Raw genomic sequence first — 15,653 nt, forward strand, 5'->3', positions numbered from 1 at the left:
ATGGTGTTCTCTGTGGATTTGTCATACCTTGCTTTGATTGTGCTAAGATATATTCCTTTTTTGTTAATTTTTTGTAGATCTATTTTTTTAATTTTTAAAAATTTTATGATATGGTTCTATTGACTTTGGGATTTCCCACCCCCTCCCGAATTTGCCTCCCCCACTATTGATTTCCCCTCTAGTATTACAATGGGTGGTCCTTCAGGAACAATTGCAAGTCCATCATGCTGTTATTGATGTGTTTCCTGACAGTGTAGGCATGGACAGTGTCAGAGTCCAGCACCTACTGTCAGGATATTTTCAGCTGTTCAGTGGGAGTTCTTCTTTGCTCTGGATGCATAGAGACTTACTGCACTTTGTCTGCAGATCTGAACATATCTGAACATATCAGTCTCTGCTACGCTTCTATTGCACATCCCCTTAAATATGGAGGCAGTAAACACAGTCCTCAACAGGGTAGGAAAAACAGTAAATCTTCATCAACATGAGGCACTACAAAAATATGTCTGTAAATACTTTTTTCAAGATTATTTTCCCCATGATACATTTTTATGAGCACAGGGGATCAAGACTTCCCTTCTCCCTGCCTATATATCACTTTTTATTATTATTTAATTTCATTTTATGACACAGTTTCATAGGCTCTGGGATTCCCCCAGCCTCTCCCCATGCCCTTCCCCCATGGTGGATTCCTCCATATTGTTGCAGTAGTACAGTTCAAATCCAGTCATGATTCCTTCATTGCAAACATGTACCATGCATCAAGTCCAGCATCTTTTTTTTTAAAAAAAATTTATTTATTTATTGGAAAGTCAGATATACAGAGAGGAGGAGAGATAGAGAGGAAGATCTTCCGTCTGATTCACTCCCCAGGTGAGTGCAATGGCCAATGCTATGCTGATCTGAAGCCAGGATCCAGGAACTTCATCCGGGTATCCCACATGGGTGCAGGATCCCAAAGCTTTGGGCTGTCCTTGACTGCTTTCCCAGGCCACAAGCATGGAGCTGGATGGGAAATGGAGCTGCCGGGATTAGAACCAGTGCCCATATGGGATCTCGGGGGCATTCAATGTGAGGACTTTAGCTGCTAGGGCATGCCGCCGGGCCCAAGTCCAGCATCTTATTGTCCAGATAAATGCAACAGTTTGTCGGGGAGACCATCCCTCGTCTGAAAATAGAGCTGGCAAAATATCCTCCTGTCCAATGAAAAGCCACAACATAACATCAACAGCAATTTACAACATTATGGAGTTAATTGCCATGGTATTGAGTGACGAATATCTTAGAAAATGCAAATTGTTAACCACGTTCTGTGACTACTTCATTGACTTTTGAATTTTAGCTTATATACAACTGGCTATACACCTTATATAGGGTAATATTCAGCTGCCTCGTGTCAATTTTCATTTTTATATTTAGCAGTTTATAGTATTGAAGCATAATTTTTACTGAACTTGGTGAATTTTAGGATCGTCCAAACCAGCTTATAACTGTATTAAGGCATATGTTAACAATTGAGGCGAAGAACAGTTTTAGTAGGGGTGTGCAGAGAAATTTTCAATACTGTAGTGAGGAGTGATTCATCTTTGTGTCCTACCTAGTAAGGTATATGTGAGTCCAAGCTGACTGTTTCCTATCTGGTTCTAAGCTTTGCTTATTGATCTATCTGATCTAATTTTAATTTTTTTGGGGGGGGGGGCTTGCTCTGGCGCGACCCTGAAGGTCATTGCAAGAGAGGGTGGGGTTTCAAAGCTGGAACTAAGTAAGGACCAGAGAAAGCTCCCCTCTCAACTCCCGAAGGAAGTTTATTCTTCTGTTTCTGAGGACCACTCAGGGCTTACAATTGTTGTTCCAATGACATTAGATCCTGTGAGGAAGGATCTGGGCTTCTTCCATCCCGTGTTGGAGATCCGATAGGGAATGGATAACCTCAGAGTTCTCGGCCTACAAGGGTATTCCAAATCCCTGTGGTCTCCTTGGCAGTTGGGATATAGTCCTTGGTGCCCATACTGATAGTCCTTGGTGAGGATCTGGGAGTCTCCAGGGTTGGGATTCAAGCCTCCTCCTGTCCTCCTGCTCCACTCTGGGATTCCCCCATGCTCTGTACATATGACCTCCTGGTAAAAGGTTGCCATGATTGCTCTTGATTCCCCTGTATGTCTTTATAGTTTTGCTAATATCTAATGCTGATTCGAGTCTGTCTATAAGTTACCTGTTATATTCTTGATAGGTTATATTTAATGACTTCCTTACACATTCTAAGAAGGTGAAAGATTGCTCTGCTCTCCTGACCCATTACGGAGTAGCATAGGGCATTAAAAGTATATTAGGCTTTACAGTTCTTTGTAGATCAAAGATGTAAGCAATCTGAGTTGCATTGATTGTTGGTTCATTGGTTACATCACAATATCCTATTGCATGTGATACAGGCTGTTTCAGGTTGAAATAATATTACAATTTATAGGTACTATTTTTTGGAGTGACATCATTTCACCTTAAATGAAGGCAAACATGTGGTATCTGACCTTTTGGAATTGGTTCATTTCCCTTAGCATGATGGTTTCCAGTTGGGCCCATTTGGCCACAAAGAACTGCATTTCTTTTTTTCTTTTTTTTTTTTTTTTTAATAGCTGAGTAGTATTCCATGGAGTATATGGACATAGCTTTCTTATCCAGTCCTTTGTTGATGGGCATTTCGGTTGCTTCCAAGTTTTTGCAATTACTGATTGTGCTGCTATAAACATAGGGGTGCATGTTAGCTTCTCATAGAGCAGGTGTTTTGGATATATTCCTAGGAGTGCTATTGCTGGGCCATATGGTATGCAGATTTTCAGTTGTTTGAGTGTTCTCCATACTGATTTCCATAGAGGCTGTACAAGTTTGCAGTCCCACCAACAGTGGAGTAGGGTTCCCTTTTCCCCACATCCTCGTCATCAAGTGTTGTTGGTGGTTTTTTTTGTATGTGTGCCATCCTTGCTGGCATTAGGTGGTACCTCATTGATGTCTTAGTTTGGATTTCCCTTATTGCCAGAGAGCTTGAGCATTTTTTCATATGTTTATTTGCCATTTGGGTTTGTTCCTTTGTGAAATGTCTGCCCATTTCCCATGCCCATTTTTTGAGTAGTTTGTTTTGGTTGTTCTGGAGATCTTTGTATATCCTGGAGATTAGCCCCCTATCACCTATGCAGTGCGCAAAGATCTTCTCCCATTCTGTGGGTTGCTTTTTTACTTTGTTGATGGTTTCCCTTGCTATACAGAAGCTTCTTAGTTTGAGGTCCCATTTGTTTATTTTGGTCTTGATTCCTATTGCTTTTGGAGTCCTTTTTACGAAGTCAGGGCATATACCTAGATCTTGTAGTGTGTTTCCAACATTTTCTTCCAAAAGTTTGAAGGTTTCTGGGTGTAGATTTAAGTGTTTTATCCTTTTAGATTTGATCTTAGTGTATGGTGAGAGGTATGGGTCTGTCTTCTTGTTTCTACAGGCTATCATCCAGTTGTCCCAACAGCATTTGTTGAATAGACCTTCCCATTTGTTTGGGTTGTCATCTGTCTTTTTGTCAAAGATTAATTGGCTGTATCTATGTGGGTTTCCTTCTGTTGTTTCTATTCTGTTCCATTGATCCTCTTCTCTATCTTTGTGCCAGTACCAGGCTGTTTTGATAACCACTGCCCTGTAGTATGTCCAGAGGTCCGGAACTGTGATTCCCCTTGATAAGTTCCTATTCTTCAGAATGGTTCTAGCTATTCGTGTTTTTTTTGTGTTTCCAGATGAACCTTTGTATCATTTTTTCCAATTCAATGAGGAATGTTTTGGGTAATTTGATTGGGATTGCATTGAAAGTGTATATTGCTTTTGGTAGTATAAACATTTTAATGATATTAATTTTGCCTATTCAGGAGCATGGGATGTTGCTCCATCTTTTGAGGTCTTGTTCAATTTGTTTTTTGAGTGTTTTGTAATTTTCTTCAAAAATTGCTTTTGGTTAAATTTATTCCTAGATACTTCATGCTTTTCTGTTATTTTGAATGGTAACTTGCTAGTTAGATCTTCTTCCATCTTGGGGCTGTTTGCATACACTATGGCTATTGATTTTTGTTCATTCATTTTGTACCTTGCCACATTTCCAAATTCTCGTATAAGTTCTAGCAGTCTCTGTATTGAGTCTCCTGGTTTTTCTATGTAAAGGATCATGTTGTCTGTGAATAGTGAAAGTTTGACTTCTTCATTTCCCATTTGGATTCCTTTGATTTCTTTGTCTTGTCTTATGGCCTCTGCAAGCACCTCTAGGACTATGTTGAATAGCAGTGGGGATAGCGGGCATCCTGGTCTTGTTCCAGATCTCAGTGGGAAGGGATCCAGTTTTTCTCCATTCAGTATGATGTTGGCATTGGGTTTTTTGTATATTGCTTTGATTATGTTGTGGATTGTTCCTTCTATGCCTACCCTGGTTAGGGTTTTTAACATAAAGTCATGTTGGATTTTGTTGAAGGCTTTTTCTGCATCTATTGATACTATTATATGGTTTTTGTTCTTCAGTGTTTGGATGTGGTGTATCATGTTTATGGATTTCTGTATGTTGAACCATCCCTGCATTCCCTGCATGAATCCTACCTGGTCTGGATGTATGATCTGCTTGTTTGTTTTTTTTTTTTTTAATTCTATTGGCTAGGATTTTATTGAGAATCTTGGCATCAGTGTTTATCAGGGAGATTGGTCTGTAGTTCTCCTTCTCTGTTAATTCTCTATCCGGTTTTGGGATTAAAGTGATATTGGCTTCATAGAATGAGTTTGGAAGGGGTGCTTCCTTTTCTATTGTTTTGAAAAGCTTGTAGAGGACTGGGGTTAGCTCTGTTTGGAATGTTTTGTAGAATTCTGTGGTAAAGCCATCTGGGCCTGGGCTTTTCTTTGTTGGGAGATTTTTGATCACTGATTCAATCTCTGCTTTAGTTATGGGTTTATTCAGTCCTGTTGCTTCTGAAGTGAGTTTTGGTAAGTGGTGGGAGTCTAGGAACCTTTCCATTTCCAAATGGTTTTCTGATTTGTTGGAGTACAGATCTTTGTAATAATTTCTGATTATTTTCTTAATGGTTGCAGTGTCTGATGTTACATTGCCTCTGTCATCTTTGATGCTGTTAATTCTCACTTTCTCTTGCTTTCTCTTTGTTAATTGGGCCAGTGGGGTGTCTATTTTATTTATCCTCTCAAACTAGCTTTTTGATTCATTGATTTTGTGAATAGTCTTTTTGATTTCTATTTGATTTATTTGCTCCCTTGTTTTGATAATTTCTTGTTTCCTCTTATTTGTGGGATCAGTCTGCTGCTGTTTTTCCAATTCCTGGAGGTGTGTGTTTAATTCCTGTATTTGATTCCTTTTTTTGTGCTTTGACATGAGCACTATTGCAATAAGCTTGCTACATAACACTGCTTTGGTGGTGTCCCACAAGTTTTGGACCGTTGTGTCTGAGTTTTCATTGGTTTCCATAAATTTTTTTATCTCGTCCTTGATTTCTTCTCTAACCCATGACTCCTTTAATAGCATATTGTTCAACCTCCAAGAGTTTACGTATTTCCTGGGGCATTTTGAATTGTTGATTTCTAGTTTCATTCCGTGATGGTCTGAGAAGGTATATGGTATGATTCTGATTTTGTTGTAGTTAGATAAACTTGCTTTGTGTCCTATCATGTGATCTATCCTAGAGAAGGTGCCATGCACTGCTGAAAAAAATGTATAATCTGCAGCCTTAGGATGAAATATTCTATAAATGTCTACCAAGTCCAGTTGTTCTATTGTTTGTGTGAGCTCTGTAGCTTCTGTTGAGCTTTTGTCTTGATCTATCTATTGGAATTAATGGAATGTTCAGGTCTCCGAGAATTATTGTGTGTTCATCTATATCTCCCTTTAAGTCCATAAGTAGTTGTTTCACGTAGCTGGGTGCATCTGGACTTGGAGCATAAATGTTAAGAAGGGTAATTTCTTCCTGACAAATCTTGCCTTTCAACAATATATATCGCCCTTGCCTGTCCTTCTTGATGTTACATTGGAGTTTGTTTCATCCGAAATTGAATCGCTACACTAGCCTTTTTTTCCCATCCATTGGTGTGGAATATCTTTTTCCATCCCTTCACTTTCAGTTTCTTAGCATCTTTTCTGGTTAGATGTGTCTCTTGTAGGCAGCAGATAGTTGGGTCCTGTTTGTTAATCCAGTCTGTTAATCTGTGTTTTTTTGATTGATGAATTGAGGCCATTCGTGTTAAGGGTTATTATTGAGAGATTGCGATTTTGTCCTGCCATGCGTGTGTGTCTTGAGGATGTTGGTTTCTGAGTGTCTTTCCTTGTGTGAGCTTTAATGTGGTGGTCTTCCCACTTGCCATCTTTGCTTGTGGTTTGGATCCTTTTTCTCTGGAAGTAGTGCATTTCTGAGGAGGTTGTGTAGCGCTGGTTTTGTGTTGGCATATTCTTCTAATTTCTCTTTGCTATGGAAGTATTTAATTTCATTCTCAAATAGAAATGAGATCTTTGCTGGGTACAATATTCTTGGTTGACAGTTGTTCTGTTTCAGTATTTGAAAGATTTTATTCCATTCCCTTCTTGCCTGGAGCATCTGTTCTGAGAAGTCAGCGGTGATTCTAATGGACCTGCCTCTAAATGTAAGCTTGTCTTTGCTTTGTCCTAGCCTCAGGATTCTTTCCTTGTGTTCGTTGGAGGGGAGCTTGATTACCATGTGTCTGGGAGAGGATCTTTTTCGGTCAATCCTGTGGGGCATTCTCTGGCCTTCCTGGATTTGGATTGGGCTCATGTTCCAGGCGTTTTGGAAGTTCTCCTGTGTAATTTCGTAGAGCACTGGTTGTATGCCTGTCTCCTTCCACTCCTTCTGGGAGCCCCATAATTCTGATATTCGACTTCTTCATGGTGTCATTCATTTTTCTGGATTGCCTTGGACGCCTTGTGAAGTTGTCTCCAGCTGGTTAATGATCTGTCTGCTTTCATTATGGGAATCTTCCAATTCGGATATCTTATCTTCTGTTGCAGTAATTCTATTGGTTAAGCTCTCAACTGTGTGTTTAATGCCAAGGATTTCATTTTTGAGTAATTTTGTTTTAAATTCCTTAAGTTCCTCTCATTGTTTTTCGTTGTCTCTGAAGAGTATCCTAATAATTTTTCTGAACTCCTTATCTGTTATGTCTTCAATTTCTTCATCTGTAATCTCTGTGATTGACCAGGCCTTTTGGTGAGTTTTTGGGGTGGTACTGGCTCCTACCTCTGGCTCATTTATTTTCTTGTGATTTTCCCCCATGTCTATGAGGTATTGCTGGTTTCACACCTTTGACCTCTGCTGATACCTAGTGGGTGACTTGAAGTCTTGCTGGTCTAGCTTTTTTTGTGAAACTCAGGTGCTGGCATGCTGTGGGACCCACAGAGAAAGTGAAGCTACACTCTCCCCTGGCGCCCGCTGCCTCAAAGCTTTCCGGTGTTTAGCAGCGGGACGCTGCTCTGATGTGAAAGTCAGGCGCTGGTGTGCTGCTGGGCTGCCCAGCGCTGGCCCCGCAGAGAAATTGGAGCTGCACTCTCCACTGGCGCCCTCCGCCTCGAAGCTCTAGGGCTTTCCGCAGCGGGACACTGCTCTGAGGTGAAGGTCAGGAGCTGGCATGTTGCTGAGCTGCCCTGTGCCCGTCCCACAGTGAAAGTGAAGCTGCACTCTCTGCTGGTGCCGTGCCACACCACTGGGGTTCCGTATGAGCGTTACACCAGCCCCGACACTAGTTGGAGTGTTCGGTTCTCACACAGCCTCAGTCTTGGAGATTTTCGTGGGGGAGGGGGTAGGGGTACCGAACAGGGTCAGGTTCAGTGTGGTTCCCTCAGGTAGCGAGATCCGATGGGCTCTTCACCCCAGCAGCCCCTGCCATGCTGGAACCCCAGGAGTCCCGGAGCTTCTGGCGCCAGCGCCACAAAGCCTCCAAGCCAGGTGCCACCTGAGGCCCGTGTCGCTTGGAGCGCCAAGCAGTCTCACTGTTCTGATCTCTGGAGGCTCTGCCGGGGCGGGAGAGGGGGTGCGGGGAGATGAGGAGACGCTGGTGCTGGTGGAGACGTTCGCAAAAGGGAAATCGTCCAGCTTTCTCCGTCAACCCTGGGCTGATTGGGCTTCCCGCTGGCGCGCCCCTTTCCCAGGATGACTCACATTCTGTGCCAGTCGCAATGTTTCTTGCCTTCTTTCTCTGGACTCCTTCCCAATTATGTATTTCTTCTTGGCCTCTCGATGTCCAGGGAGCTTCTGGCACTCCTCTTTACAGTTCCCTGGTCCACTGCACTCCCTTCAGCCGTGCTCTGTCCCTCCTTCACTGCATCCCTTTCTATGCCTGTCCTCTTAGGTCGGCCATCTTGGAGCCTACCCCCCACTTCTTTCTAAGGAGGTCAGGGTGTTGTCTAACGGTAACATTACATCCTTCCAAGCTAGGTCATATACCGACTGGAGTCATTCAAAAGTTTGTACCTATTGATCAGGGTTGTTGGTGTAACTGCTCAAATCATTTTTTATGTCCTTGAGTTCTCCAAGAGAAAGGCTTATAACTAATCAGTATACCAAATTCTCCTCTCTCACAGCTTGAAGAAGCAGCATGGCTTCTCCCTTCACTCTAGGATAAGGCCTAGAAGCCTTTCCTTTGATGCCTGGGGATAAGGGAAGCAGGGCTCCCCCCCCCCCCCATGAGATAAGCAGAGACTAGGTCCCAGTGAAGGAGGGGCTGATGGAATCTTTCAGGTGATTCCTTCAATGAGGGAGGAGAATTTTTTGTTCACTTCTTCCTTTGAATCTGAAATGGCTAACTCCTCCGTTGCCTGAATTAGGTTTTTTTTCTATTCTGCTATTCTTTTTTTGTATTATTATTATTATTGATTACATTGCATTATGTGACAGTTTTATAGTTTTATAGGCACTGGTATTCCCCCCACCCCTCCCAAAACCTTCTACCCATGGTGGATTCCTCCACCTTGTTGCACTACCACAGTTCAGATTCAGTTGAGATTCTTTCATTGCAAGCATTTTTTTTTAACATATTGGTTATTCTGCCATTCTTAAGGTGATCCAGGAGATGGGGAAATATTTGAACATAGGAAGTTTCTACCTATCTTCCCAACATCTACAATAATTGCCCAATTCTGAAATAGTATGGTAATTAAGACTCCCTGTGGGAGGCCAAGTTTGACCATTAACAAGGGAGTATTTGGGCCAGGCCTTCATGCAGAAAAGGATCAAGTCCTTTTTGCTCTCAGTCCATGAGCCAAATATGTCCCAATTTTTAAGGATACAACCTAGAGGAGTCTGGGAGTCCACTCATGAATTTTAAATCCCATCTGAGTAACAAAGAGGCAATGAATAGGCTAGAGAGAGAGAGACTTGCCCCCTTTTCCCTTGTCTAGTCTATACCCGAAGTGTATATCAGAGCTGGGGTAAGTCCAGTCTGACCCCATGCATGGTCATTACAGGAGTGGGCCTGCTGTCCACCAGGACAGGATCCACGAGCTTGGGGACTATAAGGATTTATTCCAATATCCCACCCTGGACCCTGCGCCATTTCTTCCTCACAGCTCACGGGATTCGCGCCAGTGCAGCCATCCGCCAATCAGATGTAACCTGGCATTCCACCTGAGAATCCCACCCCCAATCTCCCAGCCCCTTCCCCAACCCCGCCCACTCACCAATCATCCCCAGGCATTCGCCTACAGGCACCAATCCCCTGGGGCCTTGACCTCAATCCCTCCCAATCCCCGCCCCCCCACACCTGGCAGACAAAAAAGGCCCCCAGGTGCGGTTCGCTCCTTTTTGCTCTCTCTCTTCCTCTCCTTGGTTCCTCTCCCCTGCTCTTCCTCCCTTCCCTCCCCTTCCCCTGTTCCTGCCCCACTCGGTTCTCTCTCTCTCTCTTGCTCTCTCTTGCTCTCTCTCTTGCTCTTGCTCTTGCTCTCTCCTTGGTTCCTCTCCCCTGCTCTCCCTCTCCTCCTTCTTACCTTCCTTCCCCCTCCTTCCCCTTCCCCTATTCCTGCCTCGCTGGAATAAACTTCCTAAGATATGCCATTGCGTCTGGTGTTTTCAGCTCACGGTAAAGAACCAGATTGCGAGAATTAGCTGCGCGTAAAGTATCTTAATATCCTATAACCTAGAACTAGAACTCTTCCATTCTTTTAAATAACTAACAGGGACTACCACTATTACCCCTGCATAGCCCCACCTGTCTGTGCCCATTGCCTCATCCCCTATGGAGGCTCCAGAACCCTTGGTAACCATTTCTCCACTGTGATTCTTTTCCCTGAAAATTTAAAGTAGCCCCTGGAGCTAAGGAACATGACTGCTAATACTTACTGCTTGAACTTTCTTCTTGGCCTGATCAAAATAAAAGCCCATAGATATGTGTGTGATCTCAATGTGGCTGAAAATTGGCAAGGCATGGAATGTGCCTTAAAATAGGCTTGCCGCAAAACAAACTGGGAAGTGGCAAAGGCAAGTTTCTCAAATTACCTTGGGCTAGCTGATTTGGGAATTTCCCCATCCCAAATGGAGGCAGGTAAGAATCACAATAGGAATATAAACAGAACCTCAGTCCTAAATTCCTCATCTGGCAGGCTCCAAGAATGCCCCTCCCTTTTCTGTGGTTGGTTCTGGCTTCAAAGGTAATAAGGTTTCTACCTGGCTACAGGTTCCTTGAATTCCTCAATGACTCCCTGTGGCTATCAGAACTTCTAAGGGAAGAATCTCCCAGCAGCACAGCTCCAAATGCACTCTCCCATTCTAAGGCTATTTGGGTTTCAGGTGGAAGCTGCTTGATTGATATAATGGAGATGGGAGACAAAACAAAGGGACTGGCCTTTTCTCAACTCATCTGGGGAGTGTAGAGGGGGTCATCCAAAGCTCCGCACGAGTCACTTTAGGGGATCAACCCAAGCTGCACACTCTCGGGGGTGGCCAGGAGTCTCACCCCTCTTCCACTGAGTAGAGACCAGCCCGAATTGTAGCTGGGAGTTTTGCACTAGCATACCCATTTGGGCGGTTGGCGTTCAGAATCCACCTGGGGAGTTTCTAGTCACACAGAAGTGTCGCCTCTGCCAGAGATTGTCGGTCCTCCTCCAGGTTTCTTCTGAACACACACACCTATGGCCTTGCTCCCAAAAGGAAAATAAAGGTGATAGGAAAGGGCAAAGAGGTGTCTTTAGGGATTAGGGCCTCTGAAGACCTAAACAGCCGCCCTTCCTAACACTACCCCACTAATAATACAATCCCTCTGGAGGTTCGACCATAGCTAGGCCGTGGCTGGGGGTCCTCCATGTTCATGCAGAGCCATGGGTGCCAAGTTTCACTTCCATGCATGCAATCCCACTTGAGGGAAGGCATACAGACCTTGTGAAGTTGGGCCACGTGGCTCCTGTCTAAGTCTCTTTTTTCATGCCCCACTTTGGGGTGCCAAGGAAAATGTTAGCAGAAATGCCAGTGGGTTCTTTTCTCAGCTTAGTATAGAAATAAAAAGCCAGGACAGGAATCTGTTGCAGACAGAAAAGTTTTATTTGTGAAGGGATCAGGTGAGCAGGGAAGGAAGAGTGAAGGGGAAAGCACCTCCAGAGAGAAAACCGGGAGGTGGGGTGCCTCTCGAAAGAGGAGGGAGAGACACCCCCAGCACTGGGCTTCTACACATATTAGATGTGGAAGATGGGAGAAGGAAACAGCTCCTCAGTTTGTGCATGCTTGTACATGGCTCCTGACAGAGGTACTCATCATGGTAAGTGGAAGAGGTAAGGTGATTAGGCATTCCAAATATTCCTGGGTGGGCATGTTGATCTGATTTTGGCAGGGTGGTGGATTCACTTTTACTCTGCTCAATCAAAAAAACCCAGAAGCTCCTGGGGCTGGGAGCAGGCCTGGTAGGGCAACATTGGTGGCTCTCCTGCTGGGCTGCAGCTCCCTCTGGTGAGTGAGAGAGCTGGAGTTGTGGGCAGATCAGACTGGGTAAGACTGCAACACCCATCATGTGTATGGGCTGTGTTCCAGCACCCACTGATGCTTGCAAGAGTCAAAATGGGTTTAGGAGAAGTCTTTCTAGCCATGGTAGTTTGTGGGTCACATGAGAGCTGGGTCTGTGGCTAGGCCAGGCTTGGGTAGGTGGTAGCACCTATCAATGAGAGCCAGATAATAGGCTAGTCAGGCTAGGCCACAATACCTCCTAGTTAATGCCAGGACTAGGGGCTGATTATGATTGGCTGGCCACAGCAACAGTTGGCATATGTGTGAAGCAAGCATGAGGGTGGACCTAGATGGGTCAGTCCACAACATAGACTGGTATGAGCAAGAGCCAGAACAGGGTGCAGGTCAAGCTGAATTGAAACATAATACCTGCCAGTTCACGTGAGAGCTGGGAGAGGACCAGGCTGTGCTAAGCTGATGCATCTGCTGGCAGGAGTTGGGACTAGGGGTGTGCTGAGTTTAGCTAAGCCACAGCACCCATGAGTGTGCCTGAGAGCTGGATGGCATATGGGCTGGGCTGAACAAGGCAACAGCAGAGTTTTGCACAGGCAAAAACCTGGTAGAGTTATCGGGGGTTGCCCTGACTAGGCCATGGCACCCACTGGACAAAGTCTGGCAGGCTGGCTGGGCTAGGCCTCAGCATCCATTGGTTCATGTGACATATGGGGTAGGGTGGAACTGATGATGCAGCTGCATCCACTGGTATGTGCATTGACTGGTGCAAGTAACATACTTGCACCTGACCCTCTACTGGCTGGAGTACATAAGAATCAAGTCACCCTAAGCAAGGTTTCTTGGGGCTTCACAGTGAGATCTCTGGACTCGGACTCCGACCACCCTAGGAAATCACAGGATGTGTGGCTTAACCCTGGAGTGCATGTATCAGGACTGGGTATCCTCAGTTGCTGATGCATGTGCAGTTGACAACGTATCCAGATGTACATGGGGGACGTGACAGCCAGCTCATCTAGACGAGCAGGGGACATTGAATTCCTTGTCACAGGATGGAAAGCAGAACAGATTGATCGATTCTGGCTATGCTAGTAGCATGTTCCTGATTAAGGTGGACTTTGTCAATCAGTAGACCTTGGAAATATTTTCTCAAATCTGATGTAACAAAATCAACCATGTCTCAAACTATAAAAACCACCTGAGTAAAAACACTCTTGTCTCAAGGTGTCATCAAAGGATCATTTGTCATCCTCGAATAAGAGCTGGTGTAGTGGGCCCGGTGCGGTGGCGCAAGTGGTTAAAGGTCCTCGCCTTGCACGCCCGGGATCCCATATGGGCGCCGGTTCTAATCCCGGCAGCCCCGCTTCCCATCCAGCTCCCTGCCTGTGGCCTGGGAAAGCAGTCGAGGACGGCCCAAAGCTTTGGGAACCTGCACCCGCGTGGGAGACCCAGAAGAGGCTCCTGGCTTCTGACCGGCATAGCATCGGCCTGTTGCGCTCACTTGGGGAGTGAATCATCGGACGGAAGATCTTCCTCTGTCTCTCCTCTCTGTATATCTGCCTTTCCAATGAAAAAATAAATCTTTTTTTAAAAAAAAAAAAAGAGCTGGTGTAGTTTGACAGCAAGGAGCAGCTCCTTTGCTTTCCTCTCCTCCCCTGTGCCCACAGGGGAAAAGAAGAAGAAAACTGAAACATTTGTCCCACTCACTTTCTTCCATTCCTGACCTGCCCCACCATCACTAGAGGGCCACATGGGTATGCATCTCGCTCACTTGTGTAAACAATAGTAAAAAAAAAAAAAAATTAAAAAAACATGTAGTCAGTTTCCAATTTTATGGAGTACTTTTTAGTCACTGAAGTCTTAGTTTTGTTTTTTCAGTTTTTTCCATTAGGAAATATATTATTTTTTTGAGATTTACTTATTTATCTTTAAATTTTAAATATTTACACAGTTGATCAGGGTGGGAAGGATCCAGGCCTAGAGAAAAGTGGGCATGATCGTTGTTCCAAATTTTTTATTTCTTTTCCCTGTTTCTGGGGGAAGGGGGAGATAAGGAGAGAAGTTATACACAACCTCCCAATGACCTTCTCATTCTGGGGATGGGAAATGGCCACCTGATATCAACCCAGGGTCCCAATGTGGCACACACTCTGAAGGTTCTACCCAGGTGGGTGTGATAGTTCTGAAACGCTGTTCATCTCTGATTTGTGAATAAGGAGCCCCTTCCAATGGTCATTGGCTGACACAGCTGACCTTAGAATCTCTCCATTTGTCGATATATTTGCAGTCATTGTTGGCTGGGGGAGTGTCCATATATTTTGTTCTTCATTCTCTGCTGTGGCGCCCTCTTCAGCCCCCAGTGGGCTGCCATATCCTCTATGTGCACCATGACCTGCCATCTAGCGCACTCTACTTTACACTGAAGACAACCAGTTCTCACAGGTGGGCCTATGGATTCCAGGCCAGGCGACCCAATCTCCGCTGGGCCTCCCACCCCTGAGGATTACTGACTCAGCACCCACCATGCAGGTGGTCCCAAGGACCCAGGCCAGGTGACCTGAGCCCCTGAGATTTGTTTTATGATCTAAAATGTTACCTATCTTAGAGAATATTGTCTCTGCTGATCAAATGAATGTATACAGCAATTAGTGTAATGTAAAGATCTTTGAGGTTTATTTGCTCTAGTGTGCATTTTCACTCTGATGTTTCATTACTAATTTTTTGTCTTGTTTGCTCATTGTTGAAAGTGGTGCATTTAAGGTTCCAGCTGTTACTGTTCTAGAGCTTAACTCTAAATAATTGCTTTATGTAATTTGGTATTTCTGTCAATGGAAATATGTACTTATAATGATTGTATATTGTTGAATCTGTTGGTCAGTACACAGTGACGTTTTTGTCTCTTATCTTAAAGTATATTTTGTCTAAAATAAGTATAGCTATTCCTAGACATTTTTCCTTGTTTGCATAAAATCTTTTCCAAATTGTTCACATTCTATGTTCAAAAAAGGTTTATTTTAAAAATAGAGCTACAGAGATGGAGACAGCTTAAACACACACACACACACACACACACACACACACACACACACACACACACACACAGATTGAGAGTGAGAAAAATAAATCTTCAGCTCCTGCTTCACTCTCCAGTGATAAAATCCAGAGTAGTACATGAAGGTAGGAGCTTCTTTGCAGAGGCGTGTTCCCATGGGTGACATGTTCCCAAGTATGTGAACCATCTTTTCTTTGTTGGGTCTGAAAGGTTTGCTGACCAGCCTCTGTGACCACTGAGGGGGGTGAGGTTTGCAGTGTTCACCAACAAGAACTGGAGACAGTCTGATTGAGCATGTCTGTTTATTGTAAAGGAAGCACAAATCTATATAGAATAAGAAAGCTATAGACTATAGGGAAGGTAGAAGGGCTTCTCCTGACATTCTTCTCACCCAATAATGACAATGTAATTGGCCAGAAGGCATCTCTCTCTATATATGAATCCTTTAGTCATGTAGTAGGTCATGTGCAACACGCGTGGCTGGCAGGTATGCTGCATGTCACATTTACCATATGTGGCTGTGGGTCACGTACAACATGTAAGCTGGCAGGAAATGTGGACCACACCTGATTTCTCAGATTTGCTTATCAAAAAGTCCCAGCACACCTCGTCTAAGGACAGAGAAGAAACTGGGGTACAGCTCACC

Source organism: Ochotona curzoniae, unplaced genomic scaffold (assembly GCF_017591425.1).
Source record: "Ochotona curzoniae isolate NIBS_2020 unplaced genomic scaffold, NIBS_Ocur_1.0 contig_3332, whole genome shotgun sequence".
Lineage (NCBI taxonomy): Eukaryota > Metazoa > Chordata > Mammalia > Lagomorpha > Ochotonidae > Ochotona > Ochotona curzoniae.